Source organism: Lissotriton vulgaris, chromosome 1_1, assembly GCF_964263255.1.
Source record: "Lissotriton vulgaris chromosome 1_1, aLisVul1.2, whole genome shotgun sequence".
NCBI lineage: Eukaryota > Metazoa > Chordata > Amphibia > Caudata > Salamandridae > Lissotriton > Lissotriton vulgaris.
Genome location: NC_141685.1, coordinates 64,494,436 through 64,512,085, shown reverse-complemented (window position 1 = coordinate 64,512,085; position 17,650 = coordinate 64,494,436). Strand labels below are relative to the sequence as shown.

General features: G+C 44.3%; 2 protein-coding genes across 2 annotated transcripts in view; both read left to right on the top strand.

Moving 5' to 3' along the window:
* LOC147737284 (uncharacterized) overlaps positions 1-17,650 on the top strand; it is a 1,685,245-nt gene that overhangs the window by 69,963 nt on the left and 1,597,632 nt on the right. The window lies entirely within an intron of this gene.
* The window catches only part of LOC147737300 (uncharacterized), a 28,310-nt gene continuing 26,340 nt past the window's right edge, over positions 15,681-17,650 (top strand). Inside the window, exon 1 of the mRNA XM_086925007.1 lies at positions 15,681-15,814. The gene's annotated coding sequence lies outside the window, so the exon portion shown is untranslated. The remainder of the gene's footprint in view (positions 15,815-17,650) is intronic.

Genomic DNA, 17,650 nt, shown 5'->3' with positions numbered 1-17,650 from the left:
CAGGCATCATCTGGGAATTACACATCCGAGAAACACAAGTGTCTTTCATGAATACAAATTGACTACTCCTCCAAGGACTGCACTGTATTATTGACACAGGCGAAAAGGCAAACAAGCAGTCAGGAGGTGCACTGATTGTATACCTCCACCTGACAGGATGGTGACAGACCCCAACCATCTGCAGAGGAAACGTGCAACCTCATTTAATAGCTGCCAGATGCTTTACTATGTAAGCAGACTGGTGGTTTACAACTGCGCCTACGTTGGGGTACCACATGCTTTTCCCAGCATAATCTGGTGTACTCCCCCTGTGTGACATGACAGCACCCACTGAAAACTGCACCGTTGTGTAGTCTGGGACAGTGCACCTTCCATGTAATTCTGAACTGGGCCTTTAAATACGGTATTATTTTGTGTTTTAATTCAGGGATACAAGGAATGTGGTACTACTTGTATACTAGGGTAGGACAAGGAACATTGAATTTCTATGGTGGCAGCAATGTTTTTGTCAAAGTGCTTTATGCCCTCAACACCCTCCCGTACCCTGAACCTAATGGGATTACGTAGATTACACCTCTGCGTGCCTAATGCTGCCATTTGCATTACAAGACAGTGAATAATATGGCTTTATCAAGTTCAAAACATTAGGCTTTCCCGACCTGTCTGATACTTGCATATGGAAAAGATGGGTCATTTGGAACCTAAAGATAGATAAACATATTCATAGGTCACAATTTAAGTCTGCATCTAAAATAAAACTGTAAATTAGGAGAGGTGATAAGTGAGAAGTTAAAAGGCAGCTGCTTATCAAGCTGCATTTGTACATAGGCCTTCCTATATTATGAGATCTATTCCTGCTTCAGTCTTTAATTGCAATGAATACTTTAATACCCAGGCATGAAGTCATCATCGAGCTGTTTAAATAATCCCCTGTCTCCCACCTCTTCCCCTAATGCATCCTTAACCAATGGCCCAGCCAGTGTGCTCTGGGCCCCAAGGGAAGAAAGGAAATGTGACCCCTGCCCTCTGTTTGGACTGTGGAAAACAGCAATAATCATTGTTCAGTGGGCCCCTCAGGCCTATGTTTGAACTGTGACAAACAGCAGTTATCAGGGTTCAGTGGGCCTTTAAGGCACCTGGGAGCTGGTGCCACTGTACTTGCTGCACCAATGGGAAGCCCTTAACAGCTTCTATTCTAGCCCCACTGTGGAACTGAAACAGCCAAGTACTGATCTGGCCATATATGCAGGCATGCAGCCGCCTCTTCCACTAAAGGGATTTAAGTCGCATGAAAGCAGCATGCGGGAAACAACCATTTTCTGAGGTAAAGTCCACCAACACCTCGTCTGTTCCAACCTTAATCCATTTAAAACCAGGGACAAAAAAACGGTTCATCGTCATCCCTTATCAGAAGAGTAAAATAGATTCATCTAACATTACAGTGTACCAGATAAAAAATTGTGATTCTGTGTACAAATTAAAACTGGCATGCATATAGAAAGGGGAGCCTTTGGCCAAAATAGCCATTTTCCCTACCCATACTTTTAACACATCTTATACAAAAAATGCTAACTACATTGTCATCCGGAAATATTCATTAGCGCCTACTCATAACCAAATGCCACTTAGACTTGTCTTTTACTTCAAGCTTTCAAAGGTAAATTGATATAAAAGCAGAATTGAATTTTTTGACATTGTGTACTCCTTACCAAAATTTAGAGCATCATTTTTATGACACACCATAGAAAAAAGGAGTTGTTTATATATACTAAACCTCCAGAAACGTTTGATTAACCAGTTATAAAGTCATGTCTAGCTTAGTTTATAGTCTTCTTTTTTTTTAATCGAAATTATTTCACATTGTTACTTGATCTGCATGGCTAAACACTTAGCCAGTTTTAACTTTCACTCTGCTGCCCCCACTACCCTGAGCTCATTATTGTGGTATTTCGTATACCTTTCTCTATAACAAAATATGCCTGAACTCCTTCCTCTCAGTGAGGGGGTTGTATCACGGTGCAAGGAGATTCCCAATAAGGAAGCATGCCAACTATGGTGGGTGAGGGAAATCTTCCCTTTAAAGGGATATTTCATCTTAGCTAGGTCTTCATTTGCAACAGTAATCCTCATAGACCCAAGGGTTTCTTGTTTGTGATAGAAATACATTTTTACCCCTTCATTGTACGTTCAAGCACAGACCATTGCATGAAATGTTTTGATCTATGTAGGGAAAATACTCTGTGCACTGAGAAAATGTGTTAAAATAACGGAAAGTTGATAATCGCATTTAATAACTTCTCATACCTGGATTTAACTAGAAGAGAAGTCTGTTAATTCTAGCAGATTTTTGATACCACAAGGTATAAGAAATTAGGGGATCTTTATCTTATATATTTATCAGTAAATTATCTGAAATTATTGAACATACACTTTTGCAATTAATATTTCTAAATATAAAGGAAGTTCTATATTGGTCTTTTCTAAACTAACCACAGTGCGTATGACTACAATAGCCACCGCTCTCAAATCAATATTGTGCTTGTTTAGTGAGAAAGCTAAACGATCTAGGAGAAACCAGGAACTGGCGTCAGTATTTTTCTTAGGAAGCTTCAAGTTAAAGAATGAAAACACTTTTTAGAATGCCCCAAAAATTGTGATAAAGATATTTCAATATGTTTGACAAAAAGAATAGGTACATTTCATGACAATATTGAAATAACAGAAACACATATTTACATAACATTACAATAATATTAGAGACTAAATTTCAGCAATATAGGAAATACTAAGGTTCATGTACTAATAATCCATTTAGTAAAAAGTGGTTGCTTGTAGAGTCAGCACACTACTGTGTCTGTGATTGCTTTTAAATAATGGAATTTTTTAATGCACCCCATTTTACTTTCAGATTTACAAATGTCCCCTTGGGTTACTACCTCCTGTTACTGTTTTTCAGCCCACATATGGTTTCAAAGCGTAATACATACCTTAAGGATGTATTTAATATTAAGAAGGTAAACTATTAACATTCCCCGTCCAAATTCTGAATTGTTAAATGGGCTTAGTACATTTCTAAAAGGGGTTTAGCATTTGCAAACTCTGTGAAATACCGAACCAGTGGATTTTTGTAACAATAAAACCCTTGGTACATGAGGCCATTTTTCTCAATTCCCTCCAAATTAAATTTGATAATAATGTTAGTTGAATGATAACCTGTGAATGTACCTATTTAGTGTTAGTGTTGCTTCAGATCAAATAAAAATCATCACACCTAACTCTTACACAATACTTAAAGACAGAATTTCTGACAACCAGCTTTAATGTTTTGTTAAATATATTTGCAAATGTTGTAACTTAAACAAGAAAGCAGTCTCTGGACATAAAATAGGATGTATTCATAATCTTTAGATACATTTTCTGAGTTTCAGGAACAATGTGTGTCTTCTGGGTTTTCTCTAAACCATTATAATAAACATATTCAATGCTTTTAGATTTGATCTGTTCGTACTGGTTTCTATTGCAGACAATAATCTAGATTCAGACCAAGGATCAATTCCAAACATGGCATTTAAAATCTATTTATGATTGATCTCTTTTAGTGTTATCGCAACTAAAACTGTAATAGAACTGATCTGAGAGATGGACCTTCAAGTATTAGGCTCAGTCAATTTATTGAACAAACTATGGAGTTAAAATCTGAATAGATTAGATCCACAAGCATTGCCTGACCACTGTATTTTACATCAATAGATTACTTATCAGCACATTTTCACTCATCTTCTATTTTTCGTGGAGCTCGTGCTGGGTCTGTTTAAACTCTTTTAAAATATGACATTTAAATGTCCAAAAGTTCAGGAATTCTAGTTTCAAGCCTGGTCCAACCTTAATGAATGCTACACCAAAAGATGCCCTTCTGTTCCTATATTTTATTGTGCACCTTGATTCAGAAATGGTATGTTTTTCCTTTCGGAGGTAAAATACTAAACATATTTATTGTAGTTGCCATCTGAAACATTATCACTAATTGGGAAGATAACAACAAGTGGTCCTGTGATGCTTGCTGGAATGGGAAGTGTTTGATTAGAAGGTGGATTGAATCAAAGTTTAGCTGACAATTTTACAAAAGTGTGTGGATTTTGTATATATTTAAATTGTTGATCTTCAAAAAGGCTTAAATCAATAAATTGAATTGAAATTCAAGTTTACCATTTGAATCCTGTTGTTGGAAAAGATGAGATTTCGAACCCCATGAGGTGGTTCCATTCCAGAAAGCATTCAGGTTGTAATCACGAGTCAAATAATGCTGAGGAGGTTAAAATATTCAAATTGAATTCTAATTACACATGAAATGTTCATTGTTCATTATATTTCTTGTAATATTTTAATGTGCGGACTTTATTGCTTAAGGAAAATAATTAGTATTTGTTTTTCTATGTGTATGAAGTATTACATTAATGAAATCACGGTATCCCACCTTCTTTGTTTCATTTCCTGTTCTTTATGAACGTTTCTATTGTTGAACTTTAAAGATTGCCAGAAATTAGGAATTGTACTCTACATAACTTTGCTGTGTTACAGTATGTTGATTTGTATGTACAACTTTTGTCTCTAATGTGTATGGCAACTGATGTTTTGGTTTGCTTTAATAATCAGCTTACGTTTATTAGGTTTTATTATTCAATAAAATGTTTCAAACGCAACAAATGGTAGTTGATATGTATTTACAACAGTAGCATTTTTATTGTATGGGCACTTTGAAAGGGGCCAAAAAGATGATCTGCGGGATGACGGAGGACAACATTGGCATCAGCAGGGAGAGGTTTGTGCAGGTGATTAGGGGTACATGTAAGGTTGGAAGTAGGGGAAACAAAGCATGTACATTGTGTGGACTGTGACTCCTGGAGTTATTGTGAGGGATACCATGCTACCCTGTAAATGAATCCCCTAGTGATTATTATCAACAAACTTTATTCGGTTTTAAAAAAGAAAATCATTAAAGTCATACATAAAATGATAAAACATTTTCCAAGACACAGATTGACAAATATAATATGTCCAAGTTAATCAGAACACAAGACAAAAATTCATGAATTACAGTACAGAAGTTAATCGCAGCTTCACCTGAGTCTAACAGCGTCCCATAAAAAGTTAAGCGTAGGCAAAACGGTGATATTAGAGAGCAGCTGTAAAAAGATACGAGCTGTTCTCACCCGCCTAAAACCCGCTTTTTTGAGAATGGAAATAATAAATAACTTTCTAGGGACAGCATAAAAACTACAAAACATTAAAAACGTGCATCATGTCCTGAGGAGACTCACAGTTGCAGCCACAGGGCATGAGGCACTGGCCTCTGTGGAAGCCACAAGGGTGCGCCATGAGGTAATGGAAGAGGTTGAGCCGAAACTGGGTCAATAGAAAACGATCATGGATGCTTTTAAACCCTAGAAGATAAGGTTCAGTGGTTGGTACAGTTTTTACCACCATGTACTTACACACACTAGGCTTACACAGCTCATTTCCCTCTCTATCACAGCAGCTCATTCTTTAAAAAACACTCTTTGACCAGAGAAAGGTCCCTCTTACATCTGCGCTCAGGGTTAGCAAATAGTTCCCACCTACCCTGGTAAGGCCAACTCTTATATACTGGAGCCATCGGATGCTTGAGACATGGTCAAGTGAAAGGCATTCCTGTAGGACATCTTTGCTAAGTGTATTTTCTTAATTAGCCCAAATATTAAGCCACAAAGCCAGGGGACGGAAATCCAGTACATCTGAGAGGAAAGGCATCCCCAACTCTTTGTGCACAACATTAACCGGGGTGCTTTGTGGAACAGAAAGGGCCCATAGCAGGAAAGAGTTTTCAGTACTTTGCACTGCCCCTACCCCAATATGGCCCCATATCTCACTCCCATAACTAACCTTTTAGATATATTTGTCTTCATATGTCTTCAAAGCCCCTATTGGCTTCCCTCCCACACTGCTGGCAAAGTTAAAAACAGCTGCAAAAGCTTTCACTAGATCCCCTTTCTTCCAAGTAAGCAGAGGGCACCAACTCAAGGAATCCTCAAACACAACTCCCAAATAGTAGAAAACATTGGTCTTCGGTATTGCCGAAAGTCTGAATTTAAAAGTGAACTGCTTAGCTTTACGAGGTCCCACCTGCATAATGAATGACTTGGAATGATTAAATGAAAAGTCCAAGTCCTTCATAAAAAGGGCAAAAGAATTCAGAAGAAGTTGTAGGCACCTGGCTGTCCTCGCCCAAGGATTGCGTTGTCTGCAAATAGGAGGACTGGCAGGCTACGCTTGCCTACCTGGGGACAATCAGCATTTGTGGCCAAAACGGTCTTCTCTAAGGAATTAATATATAGGTTAAAAAGAAAGGGTGCTAAAATGCACCCCTGACACATCCCTCTCTTGATGTCAATCTGACTGGGCACTTTCAGATCCTTTGAATAGCGGGCAACCGCGGTTGAATCGCGGTGAAGATCCCGCAGAAATAAAATTATGTTACTGTCTATGCCAATGGAGGACATCAACTGCCACAGCTTGGATCTATTGACACAGTCGAATGCTGAGGAATGGTCCATGAAGGCTAGGTATATGGGGCTGGAACGAGCCACGGTGTATTTGTTCAGAACCATGTACAGGTTTAAAACACTGTTCCAGGCGAAAGCCTTATTGGATATCGGATAAAAAGTTGTTTTCGTCAACCCAAGATACTATTGTGTCAAGTACCATGCGGCCCACCACCTTCACCACAGAGTCCAGAAGACAAATGAGCCTATAACAATAGGTACTGTACGGATCTCCCTTTTTAAATACCTAGCCTATAATTGATAAAACCCAAGAATCTGGGCGGCCAACCTGGACTGCAGCATTGATAACATCTGTGAGGACAGGCACGCAGGTTTCTATGTGGGCGATGTAGAGATATGGCTGGATCCCATCTGGCGTGTGAGCTTGTTTTTAGACAGACCCAGAATACCGGCTCTCACCTCTTGCGTGGTAAAAATTAGTTCTGACTTGCCTTCCACCCTTTCCTGCCCCTCAGTTGGCGGGGTATCCGACTGGAAGATACCCTCGAAATTATGTACTCAATTGTCCTCAGTGATATGGGCTTCCAGTAAATTAGCATTATTTCCAGATAGAAATGGGCTGTTAATAATGCCCCAGAACTTTGAGCTATTACGCAGTGTACTCGCCTCCACTAAATCGATCCAGGCCGCAATCTTCAGGGCCGACTCACGAGTTGCTAGAGCAGCCTTATATGCTCTTCATGGCCTTTGAGAGCCACCGGTCTCAGGGTTTAACACCCAAGGCCTGTCTCAGGGTCCTGGAAGCCTGGGAGCACGCCGAACCATTGTGGACCTGGTGCTTACAGCCCTCACCCGAGGCCCGTAGTAACTTCCTTCTGACAGTAGACATGGATCCAAATGCAACCATGATGTCCAGAGCACTTACCTCATCATCGATTCAGGTTGCAAACCTGCTATGACAGTGAGTTAAAAGGGACTCGTGGAGTAGCTCTGGGACAATACATACCCACCTTACGCTCCTTCCCACTACCACCACTTTTAAAGGAGCCACCAGCCCCTGCACCCACCTTGGTATGTCCGAGTGTTCGGGTCTAGCCTGTTAAGACACAAATGGGGTTGTGGTCACTAGATTCAATCGCCTGCACAGAAAAATCGGTAACCAGAGAATAAAGGGGGAAGATACAAAGGGAATTTCAATAAAGGTCTCTCACCCGCTTCCAAGAAAGGTGGGAATAATGTCTGTTTTCCCCGGAGGCAGCTTATTCATTACAGATGTTAAATCAAATTCAAGCAAGATGGAGTTAAGCTCAGTACCCTGGGTAGTATGTTCCATGTGTAAGCCTGCTTGTCGTGCACAACCCATAGCTTCCACTTCTCTTTGCCTGATGTCCCCACACATGAGTGTTAAAATCCCTTGTTAGAAAAATGTAGTGATAACTCTGACCTTTCAAGAAGCTATCCTGAAGTACAGACCCCAGCAGACATATTGCCCTCATCCGGGTGTGTAACTCCCTCGTTGTAAAAGTTTTCCAGAAGTAGCTTGCTCTTTCCACTGGACAACAACATCACATGTAAATTGGGAGAGACGTTTAGTGAGGTAGCGGAGATGACAAGCACAGCTAGAGAAACAAAGGTGATAAGCCCCCCTTGGCTCTCCCTGTCCTGGATGGGGTAGCTGGAATGAAGAGAGTTTTATAGCCATCTAGGTGATAATTATTGTCTACAGCCCATGTTTCCTGGCGGCATATCACATCAAAACTCTTAACAAGGGCCAACCATTTGGTGCTCTCAGTCTTGCTCTCCAGCCCCGCGATATTCCAAGAAATACATTTACACCCTCCATTCACACTTGATACCTGTTCTGGGGGCGATACATTTCCCTGGGATGCGGGTGCCACAGGGTCCGAGGGACCCACACATCGTCAATCGCAATCTTCCAATGAGCTCAGAGGAGTAAACCTATTTGCTGTGCTTACCCCTATCTTCCCCTCTGCACAACCCCTATGGCCCACCTCTTGGAGCCGCTCGTTCTGGGACAGTAGTTGGTAATAATTGGGTCTGTAGAAGTGTCGAGATTACTGAGTTCCAACACCTGTAGTTAGACTGGGCAACCGTGCTTAAGATTCGGTTTACCATGACTGGATTGTTAAAATTGATGATAATACAGTCCCCCAGCCAGGATTTCTTGGTGCTACCAACTCACTGTGTCCGGCGCACCATGAGAATTTGGTTTTCAACCCTAAGCCCAGGGGCAATGTTGGAATTGAGCCAGTGCACCACCTTATTGTTGAGCTGGTAAAAGTCTTCCTTGGTCCCGGGGTTGAGGCATGGTACTCACTCCACAACAAGCCTAGTGGACTCTGGTAGGAGATGAACAAAGCCCAAACTAGGATAATAGTTATTCTAGTCCCCGGGGGGCATGGCTTCCAGCCCTTCCCACCTATCATTGGAACTGTACAATCCGCCCACTTTGAAACCCTGAGATTGCAGAGACTGAAAAGATACTGAGTTCTGGGTGACCCCTGCCCCCCTTCGGTTGGCTGGACGGTCTTTATGGTCAGTCCTGGGCATAATAGGTGGCGTTGTATCTCCTACCATGTGACTAGGCTGCTTCGTGATAGACACTGCTCTGTCTTCTGCCCCCGTGCCACTACCACTGGGACTGGAAATGGTAGTCGAGATCGTAGGCCTTGTAGGAGAGATACTTGTGGAGAGAAGGGCATGGTCCCCTTGCAAGGAGGCGATTAGTGCAGACAGGTTGCTTTCCATCGCAGAAAGTTGTAATAGGATGGGGTCCAATTTAATTCCAAGTGCTGACAGCAAGGCTGCTTTGAGCATGTCTAACGAAATAGCATCCAGGTTAGGCACTTCTGGGTGGACTGCTGAAGAGGACTGTGATCCAATGTTCTTTTTCGTTTACAAGGGCCCCCAACTGAGAGGCGCTTCCTCTTCGCTCCTCCTGGGCCCCACCCCTTGCCAGGGGTCATGTCAGGGGCTGACCTAAAAATTGGAGACTGGGCACCAACCGTGTGACAACAACTGGTGTAAGGGTGACGATACCCCCAGCCTGGTCTTGAGGCATATCTTGAGGTATGTCCACCAAGCCTACTTGAGGGGACTGAGTATGGGAACCAGCATATGGAGCAACAGAAGAAACCCCTAGGGAAGGGAGGAAAGGTGAGCGAGATAATTGTCTAATAGCCAGTTCAATCTCCTTGTCCAGAACCCCAGCAGCATGCTGCAAAAAAGCATCCTATCTATGACTTTTATGTTTTTTTCGATTTATAAAACCGAATAAAGTTTGTTGAATCCCCTAGTGTTTAGAAGAAACATAGATTAGACAGTACTGGACCTTAAAGTAAGCCTTTTCTGCCTGCTATTGCTGCATTTGGTGAGGCAAGTCTACACAGGAAGTAACTTGATTGGTATGAAATAAAATCTTAGGCATCGCTATCTCCTTATTATACCTTTAGGGCCCGATGTAGGTAATCTCAATTTACCGATTCTTAAATACCAAATTTTACCGACTCAGTATTTAAGAATCGGTAAATATGATGTAGGTAAAATTCCTTATTACAGAATCGGTAATACTGATTCGGTAATGAAGAATACCTTCCCATTCATTCCTTTGGGCGTGGAATGAATAGGAAGCCATTCACTATTACCGATTCGGTAAATACCGAATCGGTAAAGCGGGAGCATATTCAAGGGTGGCAGGGTGTCACATTGACACCCTGTTACACCCCTGAATCGTGCATGTGTGCACATGTGGCACACATACATGTCCTAAGAGCATGTATGTCTGCCACATGGCACTTTGAAAAAAGCAAATAATTGCTTTTTTAAAGGTATTCGGTATTTACCACCAACTTGTAGTTGGTGGTAAATAGAGAATCCTTAAAGCAAAAATGCACTCACTTAAGTACTACCTACATAGGTTTTAAGGAATCGAAATGTTACCGATTCCTTAGAATAACGAATCGGTAAATTACCGAATCATTATTTACAGCCTCCTACAATCGAAAGGGCTAAAACGTCTGTAACCAGAAAATTCACCGATTTTTGGCCGTTACCGACCGGTATTTAGCTACCTACACCTGGCCCTAAGTCTCTTATCGGCAAACACTTTGAGCGCTTCGAAACTGGCTCTGTTAAAGTAGCGAGAGCTTTAAAAAAATCATTGTGAATTCTCCTCTCCCCCCCCCAACAAGGTGTTCACTGATTTGGGCAGCCACAAACCTCACTCATTTATTTGTGGCTTCACCTCTTTGCCAAAATATTGTGATTGAGAACTCTCTATTCAAGGTCTGGGCAGCTCGCACTCAGTGGCATTTCCATGATAAGAACAGTCCCGGTCTCACCATCGCAGACAGTGACATCCACTAAAAATCAAGATGGCATCGATAAAACCAGGAGATTTGTTGTTTTTCTTAATTCTCAGCCTACCCTTGTGACAAATTGTGTTCTCAAGATCAATCTCTTCATTTTGAACAGTTACAGCAATAGCTTAAATCAAACAAAACATTTGAAGTAAGTTTGTGATAGAAAAACAGGACTGTAACCTTGGGTAGTCTTAGATGCATACTTCGTATCATCCCCTTGTACCATACAGCAAGCAGCAACTAAACCGCCACTCAACTGATCGGCCATCTTAGACGAGGCCTTTGAACACTGCATGCACACGCTGCGGCTGCCGGCTGCATCCCGTTTATGTTGTAGGTCTTCTCTGCCGTGTTTCGTTAACCAGAAGCGCGGAGAGAAGCCACAATAATTTATTCGTTCTTCAGAAATCGAACGTGGAGCATTGAAATTTCAAATGAATATATGAATCTTTTACTTACACTTTAAGTTCTTTAACTCTAAGTTCCCTGACTGATTGTAACAAAATGTAAATTTGAGCTAGGACAAGTGGATACTGTCCTTATAGAATCCCTATGGGATCGTAAAGAAGTGCCACACTCAGCGCGACTTCCTGCAAATTCGTTTTTCTACTGCCCTGCACTGAAAAAATAGGAAAGATTACATCAAAGATGGCATTATAAACTTTGGCACTGTATCTTATACAGCAATACTAATTTAACTAATTTTCCTAATTATGTTACTTTGCCCCGTGGACAAAACATTGATCCACAGTTTTCATCTCATCCCGGCTGGTAAGTGAGTCTTAACATGCTTTCTAGTGTTGCGAGTGTTGAGATGAATGCATCTAAGGTACTTGGGTTCTTTCCTGGTAGGAGGGTTGGCTGGCCGGATGCTGGTGAAGCTGCAGTTCCGGCAGGAGAAGGGTCCTTGGGTGCGTTTCGGGGCAGCCAGGCAGCAGGTGCATGATCGTCCGGGGTTGAGTGCGTGGAGGGAGCTGAAGTAGTAGCGAAGACGGGCGTTGTGGCGTTCGCGGGGGCCAGGTGTTCTGGCTCTGGGCGCGGTCCAGGCGCGGACGCCATAAGAAGGGAAAGTAGAAGGGAGGAGCAGCTGGGTGATGGGGGCAGACGAATGGGCGAGTGGGGGAGCGGGGGCGCAGCTGCGGGAACGGCGATGGTACAGGAGGCAAAAAGGGCACAGAAATGGCACAAGAGGAAAAGGAGGAATGGGAAGGAAAACAACTAACAATCCAACAAAATCCAATACAAAATACACTAAGGCAAAGTGTAGCAAGTGAGGGGGGGGGGGGCTGGAGGGGACGCAGCGATGGAGAAACCATGGGAGGAACGGCGAGAAGGAGAAGGGCACTGGGCACAGAAGTAGCGCAAGAGGCAACAGGGGTAATGAAACAAACAAAATAAACAATACAACAAGTAATACAATTACACAAAGCAGCCTACCACTGGTCACCAGGGATGGGGCACAGGTGGTAGCCTGCGGGTGGAGGAGGGCCCGAACTCGCGTCCAAGGCAGCTGCAGCGAGCTGGGAGACACGGGCAGACAGGTGGCGCTGTTGCAGTGTGGAGAGCTACCTGCCTGTGAAAGGGTCAAGGGTCGTTCTCCTCACCGTGCAGCAGCCGCCATAAGAAGGGAAGATGGGAGGGAGGAGCATCTGGGAGGTGGGGCGCATGAATGGGCGAGGGGGGGTTGGGGCCGCAGGGGGCGCAGCGGCGGGAAAATGGGGAACGGCGAGGGTACAGAAGGCAAAAAGGGCACAGAAATGACACAAGAGGAAAAGGAGAAATGGAAAGGAAAACAACTAACAATCCAACAAAATGCAATACAAAATACACTAAGGCGAAGTGTAGCGAGCGGGGGGCAGGGGCGCAGGGGACGCAGCGGCGGGGAAACCACAGGAGGAACGGCGAGAAGGCAGAAGGGCACCGAAGTAGCGCAAGAGGTAACAGGGGGAATGAAGCAAACAAAATAAACAATACAACAAGCAATACAATTACACAAAGCAACCTACCACTGGCCACCAGGGATGGGGCGCAGGTGGTAGCCTGCGGGTGGAGGAGGGCCCGAACTCGCGTCCAAGGCAGCTGCAGCGAGCTGGGAGACACGGGCAGACAGGTGGTGCTGTTGCGGCATGGGGAGCCACCTCCCTGTGACAGGAAACCTATTGTCCTACCTTCCCCTGCTCGGCCATGGCCCAGCAGCAGGAGGGCAGAATTGTGTCTGGCATCGGCAGCAGACCTAGGTTGCTGTTAGGCTCTGTAACATCGGTCCCGGGAGCAGGGAGGGTTCCCCGGAAGAGCTCTCCTAAGACCAATTTTACCGACCAACTGATAGATCTAATTGCTATACATGTGCTCTCCTCAAATACATTTCTTTTGTTGGGGGATTTTAAATTTCATGGTGAAAATCATACGAACCCTGAGGTTAATAAACTCCTCTCTACTCTTGACATGATTAAACTCACCCAAAGAGTTACAGGCCCAACTCATCCAGCTGGCCACTCGCTAGACCTAATCTTTTCTAATATTGATCATCTAACCTGTAACCTCCCAGACTCTCTCACTTGGACCGATCATTCAATGATTAAGTTCTCTATCCAACAGCCATGCCCTAAGTGCTCAGACTTAAGTGCAGGGAAAAATCAAGTGGCGCAAGACCGTGGCGAAATGTTTCTGTAGAAGCCTTTAATGAGGATGCTCCTACGACGTTGGAAGAATTTAATACCCCCTTTGTGACAGTTTTGGATTCTCCCCAATGTCCACCATCAGCCCCCTGGTGCACTTCAGAGCTAAATATTGAAAAATCCAAATGCAAGAGATTGGAGAGACTTTGGCGAGTAAGTAAAGACCCACAAAACAAACTACGGTTTAAACAATTCTTTTCTAGCTGTAATCTGAATTTGAAATCAGCCAGACGTCTATTTATTATTAACCAAATTGAACGTGCCAGTAACGTCCCAAAGGCCCTTTTTAATATAGTAAAAGACTCATGCTCATTGTATATGAAAAATCAATAGAGAATTGAGGTATTAAACAAAGACACAGGGAGTGGTGTCACTTAGCATTTGACTTTGACAATTCCAAAGGAAGAGACATTACTGAATTTATAGACATGATGAGAACACATGTAAAGTGATAATATTGACAACCAAGTCTCACTAAAATAGACATTCAATTTAATTTTCTACTGAACTGTGTGCAGTACTCATGGTGAAATATGAGGAAGGTTTTTCAAACAAAATGTGGGACTGAGGGTCTTGTCTGTGATGAATAGTCATGTGTGAAGTTCTAGTTACTCCCCATAGTGTGGAAGAATGGGCCAGGTTTGAGTGAGACCTCACCACAACCTACAAATGTGTGAGTGTCACTCGTGATGAGTGAGGCTTGAGGGCTCGGATGTATGCATGTCTTTACTAATGTCATTGTTGTGTCACCCAAGGCATCTTGCATGACAATGCTGCAAAGAGTTGATGCACTCACTAATCAACGGTGTACTGATGACATAGGGGCCTATGTGAAGGAGTAGAATATTTTCGAGTAATGAAATGCCCCTCCCCTGTTCTTCAGACCAGTAACACCCACTCATTTTTATGATACAATGCAAACTGTGTGAGAAATTTCTGGTTCATATTTGATATCTCTATCTTAGGAATTAATTGTTTCAAAGATATATTGCTTTATTTTTTGTCAGTGAATCCTTGTTGAGAGAGGATGGTGGTTACTATAAGCAAAACAACAAATCCTGGAAGAGGCCGCTATCTTAATATTTTAGGAGACAGTTGTGCTCTTAAACCAGAAACTCAAAACCTAATTAGGGCCTATATTTCAGTCTTGTTCGAGGATATAAAACCATATTAAATATAAGGAATAAGCCACATACATAGGAAAGTTAGAAATAAGCTGTTCCTTCAATTGTCGCTTTGGCACATGACCTATGCCTCATTGTCACTGATCTGGTGTCTTAAACTCCATGGTATTTACCTCTATTTACTTTGCTATCTAGGACGTTGTGGATTTGAAAAACTGCAAATAAATTATTTAAAAGAATAAATAAGCTGCCCAGTTAAATTGCAAAACTGACCGCATTACTCATATATTCATTAAAATACCGATCTATTCATTGAAATGCAGATATATTCTTTGAAATACAGATATATTCTTTGAAATACAGATATATTCATTGAAATGCAGATATATTCATTGAAATACAGACTGCCACTTCCAGTTGTCACCTTTCTGTAAATACACTTTAGTCCTCTACATCAGTGTTTGGAAGATGCTCATCTGAAGTGAAGCTATAAATACTTTTCCACAGCAGTAGCCAAGTGTGAGGCCCTGTACTTTAACTGTCTGACCCTTAAAAACATTCCCGTCTGTGACATCTGAAATCCCAGGTCTTTACAGGTATAAATGCTTGTTTGCGTGAAATGTATTCACTCCTGGAGCCTGGAGGTGGCGGTTCCGTCCGCGGCCACTAGAGGGCGCTCCTCCCCTACAGATGAAACTATGGAGCTGCACATGGGATGAAAGGAGAAGGGTTTCCTCTTCCGGGTCAGTGGCGGCAGAGACAGCATCAGCAGCGGATGCTGACATCACTTCCGGCCTCTACTCGTGAGTGCAGCCTGCAGCAGAGGAGGAAGGAGCCCTGTCTGGTGGGCAGATACCACCATCTACAGACCTCCCTCAGACCCCAGATCTGCACCTGCCCCTCCCTCTCCCCCCCCACACACCCGCCCCCAGCTCCAGGAGGAGGAGTGAGCCTGGACAGGTTTCTGCTCAGGCAGGAGAGCTGCCAACTCACTGGGCTGCAATTTTTAATCCATGGATCAGATGCCCCCCTCCCCTGGCATTCATGGTGACGTCAGGAGAGCTGCTGAGGCTGAGTGGGGAGCGGAAGAGGTGAGGCCTGTTCAGGGGTGCAGAGGAGGAGAGTCCTGTCCGGGGTGCAGAGGAGGTGAGGCCTGTACAGTGGTGCAGAGGAGGTGAGGCCTGTCCAGGGTAGCAGTGTCTCTCTTCGGGGCCTGTGCAACCTGGTGTGGTTCTCCTTTTATTTGGTCATTCATGAGATTATAGACAGGTAAAAAAAAGCTGCTTTACATTCCTTCAAGATTTAGCCTGAAGGCTGCTCTCCATAGCTATCATCAATAAGGGTTGTTTGGACTGGTACAAGGTGCCCATTATAACTAGTGGACAGCATATACCAGGACAACTTCTCACATTGCCTATGTGGGGGCAGAGGAGATGAGGCATGTCCTGCAACGGTTGGGGGTGCAGAGGAGATGAGGTCTGTCCTGAGAGGGTGCAGAGGAGGTGAGGCCTGTCCAGGGGGCAGAGGAGGTGATGCTTTTCTGGTGGGGGGTTGCAGAAGAGGCCTGTTCTGTGGTGTGGTGCCGTGCAGAGGAGGTGAGGCCTGTCAGGGAAGGATGATGCTACAGGTGAGGCCTGGTCAAGGTAGTGCAGAGGAGGTGAGGCCTGTCCAGAGCTGGGGGGGTGCAGAATAGGTGAGGCCTGTCCAGGGGGGTGCAGAGGAAGTGAGGCCTGTCTAGTGGGGTGCAGAGGAGGTTAGGAATGTCCAAGGGATGCAAAGGAGGTGAGGTCTGTCCAGTGGTGCAGAGGAGGTGAGGCCTGTCCAGGGGGGTGCAGTGTGGGGGAGGCCTGTCCAGGGGGGTGCAGTGGAGTGGAGGCCTGTCCAGGGGTGCAGAGGAGGCGAGGCCTATCCAGGGGTGCAGAGGAGGTGAGGCCTGTCAAGGGGTGCAGAGGAGGTGAGGCCTGTCCAGGGGTGCAGAGGAGGTAAGCCCTGTTCTGTCCAGGGTGGTGCAGCCGAGGTGAGACCTGTCCGGGTGGTACAGAGAAGGTGAGACCTGTGGAGAGGAGGTGAGGGGCAAAGGAGGTGAGACTTCTGGAGAGGGGGGAGGGGCAGAGGAGGTGAGACCTGTCCTGTCGGAGGGAGGTTAGAAGAGTTTTAGCCTGTCCAGGGGGAGGCACAAAGAAGTTGAGGCCTGTCCAGCTGGTGCAGAGGAGGGGGGGACTGTCCATGGGATGTAGAGGGGGTAAGGCCTGTTTGGAGGTAGGTGCAGAGGAGGCGAGACCTGTCGGGGGTATGCAGAGGAAGCAAGGCCTGTCCAGGAGGCTCAGAGGAGGTGAGTGAGTGAGGCCAGTCCAGGGGGGTGTAGAGGAGGTGAGGCCTGTCCAGGGATGCAGAGGGGGAGAGGCCTGTCGAGGAAGGTGTAGAGGAGGTGAGGCCTGTCCTGTGTTTGGGTGGTTCAAAGGAGGTGGGGCCTCTCCAGAAGGGATGCAGTGGAGATGAGGCCTGTTCGTCCAGGCGGGGTGGTCGAGAGCTGAGTTTAAGTTTGTTAATTGTTGTCCCAAGAGATTTGTGGAATGAGTGTAAGTTGCTTGTAAACTGGCCAATTGAAGAACCACAGAGTGAAGTGCCTCAAAATATTGCATTATATTACAAGAGATTAGTGCAGAGTTACAGACAATATTGCAAAGGCAAAGACCGGATAAAAGAGGGCGCTTCTTTTAGCGTTGCATCCAGAGGTTAGTGCACATATCCAGAAAAATGTGAGGGGCTGCAGACTAACATTCCGGATGAGATTTTGTTTTACGCAAAGTTCTGTAGTGAGAATTTTGTTACTAAGCAGAAAAATATCAAAGAAAAATTAATGATGGCTCAGACAAAAAAGTTCCAAACGGGTGACGAAAGTGATTCTCACGGATTGTATTCTCGTT